This window comes from Passer domesticus, chromosome 8 (assembly GCF_036417665.1).
Source record: "Passer domesticus isolate bPasDom1 chromosome 8, bPasDom1.hap1, whole genome shotgun sequence".
NCBI classification, from domain to species: domain Eukaryota; kingdom Metazoa; phylum Chordata; class Aves; order Passeriformes; family Passeridae; genus Passer; species Passer domesticus.
This window is the reverse complement of record NC_087481.1, coordinates 8,512,453-8,526,300: the sequence shown is the minus strand read 5'-3', so window position 1 is coordinate 8,526,300 and position 13,848 is coordinate 8,512,453. Positions and strand designations below refer to the sequence as shown.

General features: G+C 52.8%; 1 pseudogene; it reads left to right on the top strand.

The window, feature by feature from the left end:
* Positions 1-13,848, top strand: part of LOC135305609 (zinc finger protein 850-like) — a 398,104-nt pseudogene that overhangs the window by 51,169 nt on the left and 333,087 nt on the right.

Genomic DNA, 13,848 nt, shown 5'->3' with positions numbered 1-13,848 from the left:
CTACAACATAGAGACAAAAGGGGAAAAAAGGAAAAAAAGAAATTACACACGACAATCCACAATGGAACACTTCCAAAACACTCTTCCTCCTTCCACCTTTCTAACACTCAATCCTCTCTAACACTCACTTCTCAGTCCAATATCATCTCTCACACAACCTCCCCCAGTTCATCAGAAGAGAGGAGTCTCCCTCTTGCACCATGGGCCTCCCCAGGAAACACAGTTGGAACCTCCTGTGCTTCCGTGTCACACGTGGCAGCCGCCCGGAGAGAATCTGCCCTGGTGACCATCTTCCTTCCATGGCCAGTGCTCTCACCACTGTGCATGGATCCAAACTGCTTCTTAGGTCTTTTTAAGAACGCTTTACTCAGTTTGAAGAAGTGGCAGCCTCTCACTATTTGGGACACCTGTCCCCCCCTTATTTCACCCCTTGGGGCCAAAGGGCCTTGTGAAACAGAGATCTTTCTCCTCTGAAGGCAGAGGGCTCCACCACACCCTCCTCATCAGTCTCTGTTCCCTCTATTTCTTCTTACAACATCTTTGTCACTTTTGGTTTTTGGCCAACCGCCTCCCCCAAGGTACAGTCTCTACATTACAGGAAGAAATTGGTTCTGTCCCGTGGCCATGTAAGAGAAAAGTCTAGCCCAAAATCCCACTCCATCATCTCCTCCATCTACGGCGCTTCTCATCTGCTGGCATTTCTTTATTCACTCAAACCTTCTTCTCATTTGCTCATCCTTCGTTCCCTCTCAATTCTCAGCTAGGGAGGATCAGTGTTTTTACAGCTTCCATTGTTTCAGTACCAAAGGGGTTAAAACCTCAGCCATGGTCTGCCTGCGGCTGGGCACCTTGCCCCCCGGTTTTCTCCTGGCCATGGTGCAGGCACAAGATATCAAATTTCAAGCCAGCACAGTCTCTATCACTCTCTCCCGGGGGGGGCTGCCCAAATATCCCAGATCTCCTCCACCCTGCACCTTGCAGGGCTCTGGCCTCCCTCCCCACAGGCCGCATGGCCTCCCCTGCCCCACCCAGACACAGCTGGGCAGGGGAGAGGTCAGATCAACTCATCGCTGGAGTCAAAAGAGAGAGTCCCTCTTGGAATCTTCTGCTTTTAACCCCTGTGTGTTCTCAGAGGCATATCCAGGCCCCCAGTGGCCACACCTGGTGCCAGTTTTCAAATCTGGGCACTGACTGGTTTGACTACAACTTTCCCAGAAAGTCACTTCCTGGTCAAACCACAACAGATGCCTTTGATGAATTTGTTGATTCTTTACCCCAATTTTCTGTGTTTTAAAAGGTGGAAGATAAATCAAAAGATAATTAGAGGCAAATTGAAAGGAACACCATCTAATTCCCACAGTGCATCACTGGGAATGGGGGTCATCAGGGCTCTGACCAGTCCTCTGATGGGGATGGAGTTGGAGCAGTGCATGAAGCTCTTCCTGCAGTTGTGGCTCTCACAGGGCTTCCCTTACCGGTGCCTCCATTGGTGTCGAGTAAAGAATGAGTGGTCTGAGAAGCTCTTCCCACACTGGGGACACTCGTAGGGCCTCTCCCCAGTGTGGATGCACTGGTGGGTGATGAGGGTGGAGTTGTGCTTGAAGCCCTTGCCACAGTCAGGGCAGCGGAAGGGCCTCTCCTCTGAGTGAATCCGCTCATGCAGGAGGAAAGTGGAACTGGTCCAAGACCTCTTCTGGCACTCGGGACACTCGTAGGGCCTCTCCCCAGTGTGGATCCTCTGGTGGCGGATCAGGTTGAATCTGCTTCTCTTCCCACACTCCAAGCACTCGTAAAGCCTCTCCCTGTCATGAAGCTGCTCATGGACCACCATCTCTGAGCTCTGGTTGCATCTCTGGCTGCCTTCCCAGCCTAGGGTGGGTCTTTTCTCCTCAGAGCACTCTGCGCTGGGTTTGCAGCCCCTCCTCCTGTGGGATCTCTGGGGCTTTTCCTCCCCCTTGGATTCCTGCCCCGTGGAGCTGCTCAGAACAGCCACTTCCATGAGGTTCTGCCCTGGGATTTGTCCTGCCTGGTCTCCATCCTCAGCTCCTTGTCTGTGGGAGGAAGGACAAGGTGTGGACGGGATTTGCCTCTGTGCCAGAGGGAAGGGGAAGAAGATTCCTTCCCAGTGCATCCCTGGCAGGACAGCATCCGCAATGGGGTTTGTCCTGCAGCCGGGGGCCATGCTGGGCTGGGAGATGGAGCAGGACAGAGGGGAAAGGGGCACTGACTTCCTCCCCACCTGCCTGCATGTCCTGGGGCATCTTCCTCTTCCTCGTAGCCTCCTCCTCCATCTGGCCAAGGTTTGGGAATGGGAAATCCTGGTTTGGGGAAAAACAAGGTGTGAATGCCTTTGGTCGGGGATTCCTCTCGCCCAAGTCTATCTCTAGAGGACACCTGATGTCCATAAAAACCTCCAAAAATCAAGAGTGAATCAAAAAAAGCCACCAGGAGTGTCCCATTTCCAGTCTCATCCCTCTGGGGTTCCGGTCATCCCCTGTCTCAGGACTGCTGGGGATCCCATGGATCCTGGGGATCCCCCTTCTCCAGGATCCTGCTTCAACATGCTGGGGGGTTTTGGGGTCCCCATCTCCAGCCTCCACCCTATCCAACCACTTTGGGCTCCCTTCTCTCCCCACCGCCCTGTCCTGGTTTAGGGCAAATTTGGGAAAAAACCTCCAAAGCAGTTTCCACTAGAAAGCAAATTCAAACAGCTCCTCCCACAGCTGGTTCGGGAAAAGATTTCCTTGGAGAAAAGTGGAAAAATGTTGTTTATTTTACAGACAAAGCATTCACCATCCAGCAAGAAATTAACAATATTAAACAATAAAACCTCTTGCTGCTCCAAAGGAGATGAGAAACTCAGCAAGTCGCCCTGTGGGCTGTAGTTTCGCTCACTCAGTCTCCTATCAGTCTCTTATGAGTCCCTCCAGCACTGGAAATGCCTCAGCCCAGTTTCGGCCCCGTGGCCACAGGCCACAGAGAGCTGCCTGTGCTCTCTGGGTGTTCAGTCCAGAGCAGGTTTAAGCAGCTCCAAAGAAAAAGGAAAACCACAGTCCAGGAAACTTCTCTGCCTCAGCGAGCTAAAAACTAACTAAATGCAAAGGAGAGCTCTGTCCTGCTGTCTGCCTGTCCACAGACAACTGATACCTTAGGTTTTAAGTTTTTCTGTTCTGTTTTGGTGTGCAGCTTTTAGCTTTATATTGAGTGTTACTGGGATCTTTTCACAGGGTGGTGAAGACAAAACAATCCCATTCTAGCTGGAGACTCAAGGACAATCTCTTCAAACTTCAGGCCCAAAGCATAAACAACATGAAAAGAGGAGGGCAGGAAAGAAAGCAAGGAGGATGAAACTTCATCATTTGAAGGTATTAATTGGGCAGTTAACTCCTAAATGCTAATGAACTAAAACTTATAAAAATGTGAGATCTCATGACTGAGCCCTCTTTTGCTCCCATCTTGGAGCCATCCGGGCAGAGCCAGGACTGAGGCTCCAGTAGTGCCAGGGTGTGACCTTTTAAAGCACTTCAATAAAAATCCACTTTATTCCTCTTAACTCCCTCTAGCCTCTGTTCAGCTCCTTAAGATATCACAACAGTCCAGGAGCCGGCATGTGGAGGAGGGAGTGCAGTTTCTGAAAACAAACTGCAGCTTCTTCCTCCCCCCCTTTGCTCTCAGAACCAGCCTTAGAGGTGCAGAAATCATTTCTGGGCTAAACAGAGCAAAGGGGGTACGAGCATCATGAAGTCACCCCAGGACGTGCCCCTGTCAGGGTCAGGGGGTCCCATCCCCGCCTCATCTCCGGGCTGCCGGGGGTCCCCCGGCTCCGGTATCGCCCCTTCCCCTCTCCCCGCCCCGGGGCTCCCACGTTCCACAGCCCCGGCTCTCACGGGGATCCCCAAAACCAATGTCCTGCCCTGTCGGTACCGGGCCATCCCCACGTGGGCCCCCAGGACCCTCCCAAGGGGCGATCATAGCTCCTCTCCCCCCAAAAAAGCTGCTCTAGGGAGCCCGGAGATATCCGAGGCTGGAGTCCGGGACCTGCCGGCTCCCAACACTCTCCAAAAAAATCCTCCTGGAGACCCCTCGACAGAGTTGGGGCGAGCTCGGCCTCCCCCTCAGCTGCGGCTCGGGGCTGGGGGTGATGCTCCCGGGGCAGGGGGTGCTGCAGGCTCAGCGTGTGGGTGCTGCGAGTGGCAAGATTCTCCCGCTCCTCCTCCTGCTCTGGGAACCCACAGAGCTGCTGGACCTTGTCCCCTGGCCCTGCACAGCTCCTTGCAGGGCACGGCAGGAGCAGCACCCTGGGAGCCTCGGGAATGCCCCTCGGGGATCCATGGCACACACTCCCAGGGGCTGCAATTCCAGTTCCCAGTGAGGAAAAGATGTTCCTGACCTCAAAGGCAAAGCTCTCCACAAGAAGCCAAAAGCCAAGTGGAGCAAGATCCTACAGTGACATTTCACTGCCAGACTTGATAACTTCACCCATGGTTGTTGTAGCTCCTGGACTGGGAATTCAATCACGGCAGGGTCTTTGGTGGGAGCTGCCCTGGGTCAAGAGAGACACTGAGAGAGAAACAGAGCAGGCAAAGAAAGACAGGAGAGAAAGGAGGACAGAAACACAATCAGCTGAGAAGGTGGCACTCTGAAAACCACCTTCCGTTTTTCACAGAGGCAGCTCCTGGCAAGGGCAGTGCTGCAGAGAGACAGCTCTGGCCAGGAGCAGCTCCTGTGCACAGCCCAGCAGGGCTGGGGCACTGCCAGGGCAGCTCAGGGACACCAGCAGGACACAGCCAGAGCTGACAGGGGCTCAGCACTGGCAGGGGCTGGGGGATGTCCCAGAGGGGGCTGTGTCACAGCGGCACCTCTGTGGCTGTGTCCTAGAGGCACAGAGCAGCTGTGATGTCAGCAAGGGGCTGTGTGACAGCACAGAGTGGGCTGTGTGACATCACTGAGGGGGTTGTGACATCACAGAGCTAGCTGTGACATCATAGAAGGTGGTTCTGTGACATCAGAGTGTTGGTTGTGACATAGAGTCTGACATCACAGAGCAGCTGTGTGATATCACAGAGAAGGCTGTGACATCGCAGGGTGACTGTGACATCACATAGCAGCTGAATGATATCATATGGATGCTACATGACATCACAGAGTGGTTGTGTGACATCACAGGAGTTTGTATGAAACCACAGGTAGCCTGTGACAACACAGGGTGCTGTGTGACATCACAGGGGAGGTCACTCTGCCCCAGCCGCCCTCACAGTTCCCCAGAGCAGTCCAACCCTGCTCGTGCACAGCGGGGTCCCCTGTCCCCCTCGGTCCCCCCGCCCCCGGCGCCACAGCCTCCCCCAGAGGATGTTCCACGAGATCGACACCAGAGCCTGACACGGGGACGGGGCCCTGGGGGGTGGGACAGGGGGACAGGGACCCCCCGGCAGTGTCCCCGTGTCCCCCAGGGCCAGAGCCTGGGCCAGGGCTCCTTCACCCTGTTACGAACGAGGGCTTGACAGTGCTGAAAAAAATCCCCAGCAAGGGATCAGCAAAAACCAGATTTAGTATTAAGTGACAGCACCACAAAGTTCCTTGGTAAGAGTCACTCTTGACTGGACACTTCAGGCACACCAAGGAAACAAAGCAACAACAAAACCATACAAAATCCAGGCAGTCAAACCAGAAATAAACCAAGACCTGACCCTGTGTGTGTGTGTGGTGTGTGTGTGTGTCACAACAGGACAGTGAGGGCAAGGATAAAAGGAATACAGCCTAAAAGCTGAACAGAGCTCAAATTTAACCGCACTTAACTTACTCCTTAACTTCTACCTTCAACTTCATAATTTAGCAAAAGAACAGCACTTAACAGTATATAATCTAACTTAAAACCTATGACTTTGCAATTTTATGGAGGAATAATACTTACCACTATTTAACTTAACTGATACCTTATATTAAAAAATAACAACTTAGCAAAAGAACAACTCTTAGAAGCATTTAACTTAGCTTAAACTTCTTGACTTGACTCACTTACAGGCCTGACTGACTCAGCTATCCAAGGCACTCAGACCACTCCGAGAGCAGCATTTCTGCCACATTTCCCCAGCACAGGCACTCCTGTGTGCACACAGACACAAAGAGTCAGTGCAAGGCGCCTGTGAGAAATTCCCCTGAGGGCAGGAAATGCTCCCTGTGGATGCTTTGGCATCTCCCCAGTGGGTGAAGGGTTGAGCCTGGAGGAGTGGGGGGATTGGCCCAGGCTCCCTCGTTGTTCAGGATCCCCGAGTGCAGCAAACGGGAGAGTTCCCGGCTGGGAGAGGCCCCACTCAGAGGGAGTCGCTGGCCCAGGAGAGCTCCAAGGGGCTCATTTTGGAGCGCTGTTTGTAGGGCCCCAAGAGAGGGGCTGCAGTCACAGCAATGGTTCATCCTGGCCACACTTGGCATCAACAGCTTTCTTTGGCACTGTGAGAACAGGGATGTTGTGCCACTGAGGGAACAAAACCAGTTCCCAGGGCTGCTCCTCCAGCAACCAGGAGCTGGTTGGGCACAGCAGTGCCTGGAGCAGACAGTGTTTGTGCTGAGCTGCAGAGGAGCTGAGCCCAGGGGCTGTTGGCCAAGGCCGAGGCCCAAGGAGCATTTCTGAGCTGGCAGGGCGGCCTGAGAAGGGGAGGGGGGAATGCAGCAGCACAGGGCCCATGGAGCCACGGGACCATGGTGACACTGTGGGGCCCTGTGAGACCAAGGGACCATTGTGATACTGTGGGGTCCTGTGAGACCAAGGGACTATTGTGACACAGGACAAATCTTGCTGGCAGTGATTTCTCATCTGTCCCCAAAACACTGGGGAAGGATCTGTGCTCTTCTTCCAATGGGAAAGAACTCTCCTGCTTCTCCAGGCCCCAATGGCTGAGAGGCTTCCACCTCCAAAATTCCTAAAATTCAAAGACTGCTCCCAGACAAAATCTGCCATTCCTGACAAGTCTGGATGGCCTTGGACTAGTGAGGCTCTCACCTGCCTTCTAAACACTGGGGCTCTGTGCTTTCCTTCCTATGGAAAAGAACTGTCCTTCTTGTCCAGGTGCCCATGGCCAGAGTCAGGATTTCACCTCCAACATTCCCTACTGTGGCACACTGAAGGAGATTATTGGCTCAAAACATTTCATTTGAAGCAGAGGAAGGGGCAGGTCCAGCCTTGCCCTGCCCTGGAACCTCAGCACTGCCCTGCTCTGCAACCCCAATCCCCCGAGAGCCTCTACCCCAGCCCAGCAGTGGCTGCCAGTCCCTGGCACAGCACAGGCAATGCTCCACAGCCACCTCTGCAGCCCCCAGCCCAGCTCCTGAATGTCTCCTTGGGAGGTCTGGGCATGTAGAAGAATGAGCCCCTTGAGGGCTGACCCTGTTTGGACAAGCTGCTCCTCATCCCCAGCCTCACTATGTCTGGGATGTGTGGCTCCTCCCTCTGGGCAGAGCACCTCACAGTGGGGTGATGTAATTTTTATCAGTCCTGCAGTTACACTCAATGGCCCATTAACAAAAGATATCTCCTTGGAGGGAGGATTGATTTGTTGAAGAGATAAATAAAACTGCCCAATTAGCAGAATATAACTGCCCTACCTCTGACAGATGGCAAATACAATACATGCATTGTCTTTCAATCCAGGACAACAGGATTTCAAATTAAGAGAATGTAACTTAACATGGCTCAAATCTAACAATAATGAAGTTCAACTTTGCTTAATCTTATCAACTCTGAATTTACATTAAATTAAACATCACAGAATCAAAAATTAATATCATTAGAAGTTATACATACAACAAAATTTAACTTATTCTGATGCTATTAATGGAAATAAGGCACTGAAAAGTTGAACAATCCGCAATTGAAATAACAGCATGATGCATTTACTGGAGGGATTCAAAGGATGTAATAAGTGTGTCATGTTTTTATGTAATTTAGTTTTGAGAGAAGCCCATGGTAGCCACAAATTTTATGCAAGCATGAATTTACTAAGACCTTTTAAAGTGCAGTTTTACTGAAAGAAACAACAATGTGGAATTCAGCAAATTGCCCGGCAAACCAGCAGCTTCTTGAAATTGTATTTAGCATCATTCCAGATGGTCAATTTACCAGCATTTCTGTTAAAGAACCTCCAGCCAGTGCCGTGGTGGGGGGCCCTGGCGGAGCCACGCCGGGGGCTCGGGGGAACCGCGCTGGGAGCAGCCGAGCCACGCACCCCAAACCGCCCGCGGTTCCTCCTCCTGCCCCAGAGCCTGTGAATGTGCCTCCGTGCCAGAGGGAAGGGGAAGGAGATCCCCCAGTGCATCCCCAGCAGGACGGCATTGGCAGTGGGGTTGTCCTGCAGCCAGGGGCCATGCTGGGCTGGGAGATGGAGCAGGAGAGAGGGGGAAAGGGGCACTGACTTCCTCCTCACCTGCCTGGGTGTCTCTGGGCCTCCTTTTCCGTGCAGCATTCTCCTCAATTGGGCCAAGATTTGGGAAGGGGAAAACCTGCTTTGGGGAAAAACAAGGGATGAGCACAGTGAGGCTGAAGGTCCTTTGCCCAAGTCCATCTCTAGAAGTCACCTGGTGTCCATAAAAACCTTCAAAAAGCACAAGTGAATCTAAAAAAGCCACCAGGAGTGTCCCACTTCCAGTCTAATCTCTCTGGGGTTCTGGTGGTCCCTCTCTCATGGCTGCCAAAGATCCCATAGCTCCTGGGGATCCCCCCTCTCCAGGGTCCTGCTTAGTGATGTTTGGGGGTTTTGGGGTCCCAGGGTCCCCATCTCCAGCCTCCCCCGAAATCCAGCCACTTGGGGCTCCCCCCTCTCCCCGCTGCCCTGTCCTAGTTTAGGGCAAATTTGGGAGAAAACCTCCAAAAGGGGTTTCCTCTAGAAAGCAAATTCAAACGGCCCTTGTTCCAACCAGTTCGGGAAAATATTTCCTTGGAGAAAAGTGGAAAAAACCTGTTTATTTAACAGGCAAAGCATTCACGAGCACAGGAAATGACCAATATTGAACAATAAAACCTCTGGCTGCTCCAAAAGAGGTGACAAGCTCAGAAGGTCCCTCCATGGGCTCCAGCTCTGCTCACTCAGTCTCTTATCAGTCTCTTATCAGTTCTTCCAGCACTGGAAATGCCACGGACCAGGCTCGCCCCCATGGGCCACAGGTGCCAGCTGCTGGTGCCCTTGTGGCTGTTCAGTCCAGAGCAGGTTAAAACAACTCCAAACAAAAAGAAAAATCATAGTCCAGGAAACGTATCTGCCTCAGCTAGCTAAAAACTAACTAAAGAGAGCCCTGTCCCACCAGCTGTCTGTCCAGGAGCCAGAATGTGGAGGAGTGAGTGCAGTTTCTAAAACAAACTGCTCGCTTCTTTCGGCCTCCCTTTGCTCTCAGAACCAGCCTTAAAGGTGCAGAACTAATTTCTGAGCTAAACAGACAAATGGGGGTACGATCATGATCTGAGGTTCAGCCCTTCGGGGGGTTTGGGGGTGTCTCTGCCCTCTGAGCCCAATGATGTTTGGGTGGGGTCACACCAGGGTTGAGAGGGACAGAGACCCCCAAGGCCTCCCCAGGGATGAGAAGGTCGGAGATCCCCCCCAGCCCTGAGCACCCTCAGCGGTGAGAGGGACACAGAGCCCCTGGTCCCTAACCCTGCATAAGCATTCCCTGAGGCCAGCGGGATGGAGAGACCCCTGAGCATCCCCAGGGCTGAGAGGACAGAGACTGCCCCGAGCATCCCCCTGGCATGGGGGTGAGAGGTAGGAAGACCCCCAGGCATTCCCTGGGGTGAGAATGATGGAGACCACCTCAGGAATGGCCTGGGGTGACAGGGAAAGGGACAAAATCCCCCCAAGTCCCTCCCAAGCATCCCTTAAGCATCCCCTGGGCACTGGACAAAATAAACTTAGCAGAAATCAAACTTAACACCACGTTAAATGCCTTGACGAACATTTGCTCTTGCCCCAAGTCACTTGTGATGGAAATGTAAACAAATCCCAAACATTAATAAAGCAACAATAGAAGCAATTCTGTGGCAATTCCAAGTTTCATCGATTCCTGCACAGCTCTAGCTTGGCAGCTGGCGTGTTCCAAAAAAAAAAAAAAAGATGGAAATTTGGCCCAAGATTACTAAAAGGAAGGAAAAACTCTGTATAGCTGTGACAAAGGTGACAGGAACGAAGACACCTATGATTTTCACATTTGGCAAAGCCCCCAAGCCTGTGAATTCAGGACTCATTTAGGAATTTAGCTACTTGAGCTGGGTTTCTTATAGGACTTTTTGCAGCCCTGTGTTCCTCACCTTGGGGTGAAAGAACCTTGTCAGACATGCTGGTATCATTTGCTCCCTTTCCTCCATTGATTTTAATAAAATTTTCAAGGAAGGACAAGAAAATATTTTCTTTACTCTGGCCACCAACAGCCATTTTCCTCATCAGTTCTCCCATATGTCTCCCAGAGGAAGCTGCATCCAATTTTCCAAGAGTTCCTCCAGAGAGAACCACAACCTCCTCAGAGGAGGGAACCATGCTGTTGTCAAAGGCAGCTGGGGTCAGAGAACAGTGTCTAAACTCCCTGTGCCAAAATAATGTCACAATCTGGTTAAGAAAATTGTTAGAGAGATGCCTCTGCCCCAATTAAGGTGCTAAGGAAACCAAATCCAAAGTGGATTTTATTGAACAGTAAATGTGAGGTAGAGAGAGAGAGATGGAAAGAAAGAGAAAAGGAGGGAGAACAAGAGACAGGGACAGAGACCTCCCTGGCAGGGCAAGAGTGACATTGTCCCCTGTGTGTGTGGCCTTCCCGGGATGGGGGTTTTATACCTGAGCCAGTTTGGGTAAGGGGGGTGGTGTTCACCCCCCGAGCAGGGATTACCCCACTGTTTCAGGTAGCAGTGCAAGATGTAACCAAATGCATGTTTTCCATCACCACCTTTAGAAACTGTTATAAACAGGCGGGGCAGTGTTCTTTATCTCTTCCATCACTCAGCCCTGATAACACCCTCCAGGAGCTCTCTTCTGTGAATGGGCCATTGAGTGTCCTGCAGGACTGGTAAAATGACATCATCCCATTGTGGGATGCTCCGCCCAGGGGGAGGAACCAACCATTCCTACCTGGATATAAGCTGAGCCTTGCAACACCAGGAGCACCTTGGTTACTGGGTTGCCAGAGGACAAGAGCTCCATCACCAGCACTCAACCGTCAGAGGAAGACCAGACCCTTCTACAGGATCACTGCTTTGACAGAATCACAATCATCACTGCAACAGGACTGCAGCCACCATTTAATGGGACTGCTACCAGCACCCTGACCAACAGGGTGCCAGGTTATATCCTGACTCTGACAGTTTAAGGCCTTGTTTCTGTATCATTGCCTTGATCTAAATTTTCTTTTTAAATTGTAATTCTGACTTAGACTCTCCCTGTGGTTGGCCTTGAAACCAGTACAAAACTCCGTGTACTCATCCATTGTTTTCCTCTCAAACCAGGTTTTCCCATTCCCAAAACTTGGCCGGATGGAGGGGGAGGCTGCAAGGAAGAGGAAGATAACCCGAAACACCCGGGCAGGTGAGGCGGAAGTCAGTGCCCCTTTCCCCCTCTCTCCTGCTCCATCTCCCAGCCCAGAAAGGTGCCTGGCTATAGGACAACCCCGCTTCCAACACCATCCTCCTGGGGATACCCAGAAAGGATCTCCTTCCCCTTCCCTGTGGCATGGAGGCAAATCCCATCCTCTCCTTGTCCTTCCTCCCCCAGACAAGGAGCTGAGGATGGAGACCAGGGAGGGCAAACCCCATGGCGGAACCTCGTGGAAGTGGCTGTTTTGAGGGGCTCCAAAAGACAGGAATCCGACGGGGAGGAAAAGCCCCAGAAATCCCCCAGGAGGAGGGGCTCCAAACCCAGCCCAGGGTGCTCTGGGGGGGAAAGACCCACCCTCTGCCAGGAAGGTGGACAAAGCTCCTGCCAGAGCTCAGAGCTGGTGGTCCATGAGCAGCTTCATGATGGGGAATGGCCATACAAGTGTGGAAAATGTGGGAAGGGCTTCAGGTGCAGCTCAGAACTCCTCAACCACCAGCAGATTCACGCTGAGAAGAGGCCTTTCCGCTGCCCTGAATGTGGGAAGGGTTTCAACCGCAACTCCCACGTCGTCCGCCACCAGCGTATCCACACTGGTGAGAGGCCCTACGAGTGTCCCCAGTGTGGGAAGAGGTTTCACACTAGATCCAATCTCCTCCATCACCAGCGGATTCACAGTGAGGAGAGGCCCTTCTGCTGCCCTGACTGCGGGAAGGGCTTCAAGCACAACTACACCCTCGTCACCCACCAGCGCATCCACACTGGGGAGAGGCCCTACGAGTGTCCCCAGTGTGGGAAGAGCTTCATCCAGAGCTCTAAGTTAACCAGACACCAACGGATGCACCAGTAAGGGAAGCCCTGCAAATGCCCCAATTCCAGGAAGAGCTTTGTGCCCGGCTCCAGCTTCATACCCAAATGGAGGACCCACACTGGGAAGAGACCTGTAATCCATATTCACTGCAATCCATGCTGGGAAGACACCTGTCCCTTCTCCTGCCCCTGCCAATGACATGATGTGGGGTTGAATAACATGAGGTTCAGGCCATGGCTGTGTCATTACATTCACTCCCACCTCAGGTCATTGCCAGGGGCAGGAAAGGGACTCTCTTTCTCCCTGAGGAGAAGGGTGTCCTTTGCAGGCAGGGGGAAATACATTGCCAGGAAGAGCCAGTCAGTTGTGTTGTAGTTTTCCCTGCAAATCGTTTCTATTTTCCCTTCTGTTGTGAATATTTTTGCTGTTCTTGATTCTTCCTTATCTCATTGCTTTTCCCAATAAATTGTTCTTATCCCAACCCAGGATCTTTGCCTTTTCTTCTTTCCATGGGAGGTGGGAGGGCAGCGAGCAGCAGCACAGTTTTAGCTGGAGCAGGAAATGAGGGAATCCCATTCCTGAACCCTGGCCCATGGAAACCGAGCATCCCAGCTGGTCCCAGCCCTGGTGGCCATGGCAACAGCCTTGGGAGCGGGTCCCTGGCTGGGGCTGTGGGAACCTCTTCCCTCTGGTGCCCAGGGACAGGACTGGAGGGAACGGCTGCAGCTGAGTCGGGGCAGGCTCAGGTTGGATCTCAGGAAAAGGTTTTTGCCCAGAGGCTGCTGGGGCACTGCCCAGGCTCCCCAGGGAAGGGTCCCAGCTCCAGGGCTCTCTGAGCTCCAGCAGTGTTTGGACAGCGCTGCCAGGCCCAGGCTGGCATTGTTGGGGTGTCCTGTGCAGGGCCAGCAGTTGGACTCCAGGATCCTGATGGGTCCCTCCCAGCTCAGCCAATTCTGTGGATCTGGGATCCCATGACCCTGGGGATGGGGCTGCAAATGGTTGCCATGGCAACCACCTGTGGCATGGGGTCTGCATGGAGCTGCCAAGGGACTGAGCAGAGCAACAGGGGGCTGGGGATGGTTGCCATGGAAACTGACCATAGCAACAGGGGGCTGGGGATGGTTGCCTGCTAATGATCAGATTTGTCACAGGCCCTCAGAGGGGTTCCATGGGGACTTTCCAAGAGTCTCCAGGCTGTCCAACAGCTGGAATGTCATGGGCAGAGACGGGGGCTCCATGGACACCTCCCAGGGGTTTCTGGGGATGGTAAAGAGCCCTGTGCTCAGAGGCAGTCACAGCCATTCCCTGGTGACATCCCAGGGCACCTTGGGCTGCAAAGGCACTGATCTGTCACAGGCACTCATGGGGTCTCCACAGTGACATCCCAATAGTCTCCAGGCTGCCAAAGAGCCGGGATGTCCCAGACACTCACAGGGGTTCCTGTCATGGGCACAGCAGGAGCTTCAGGCAAAGTTTATT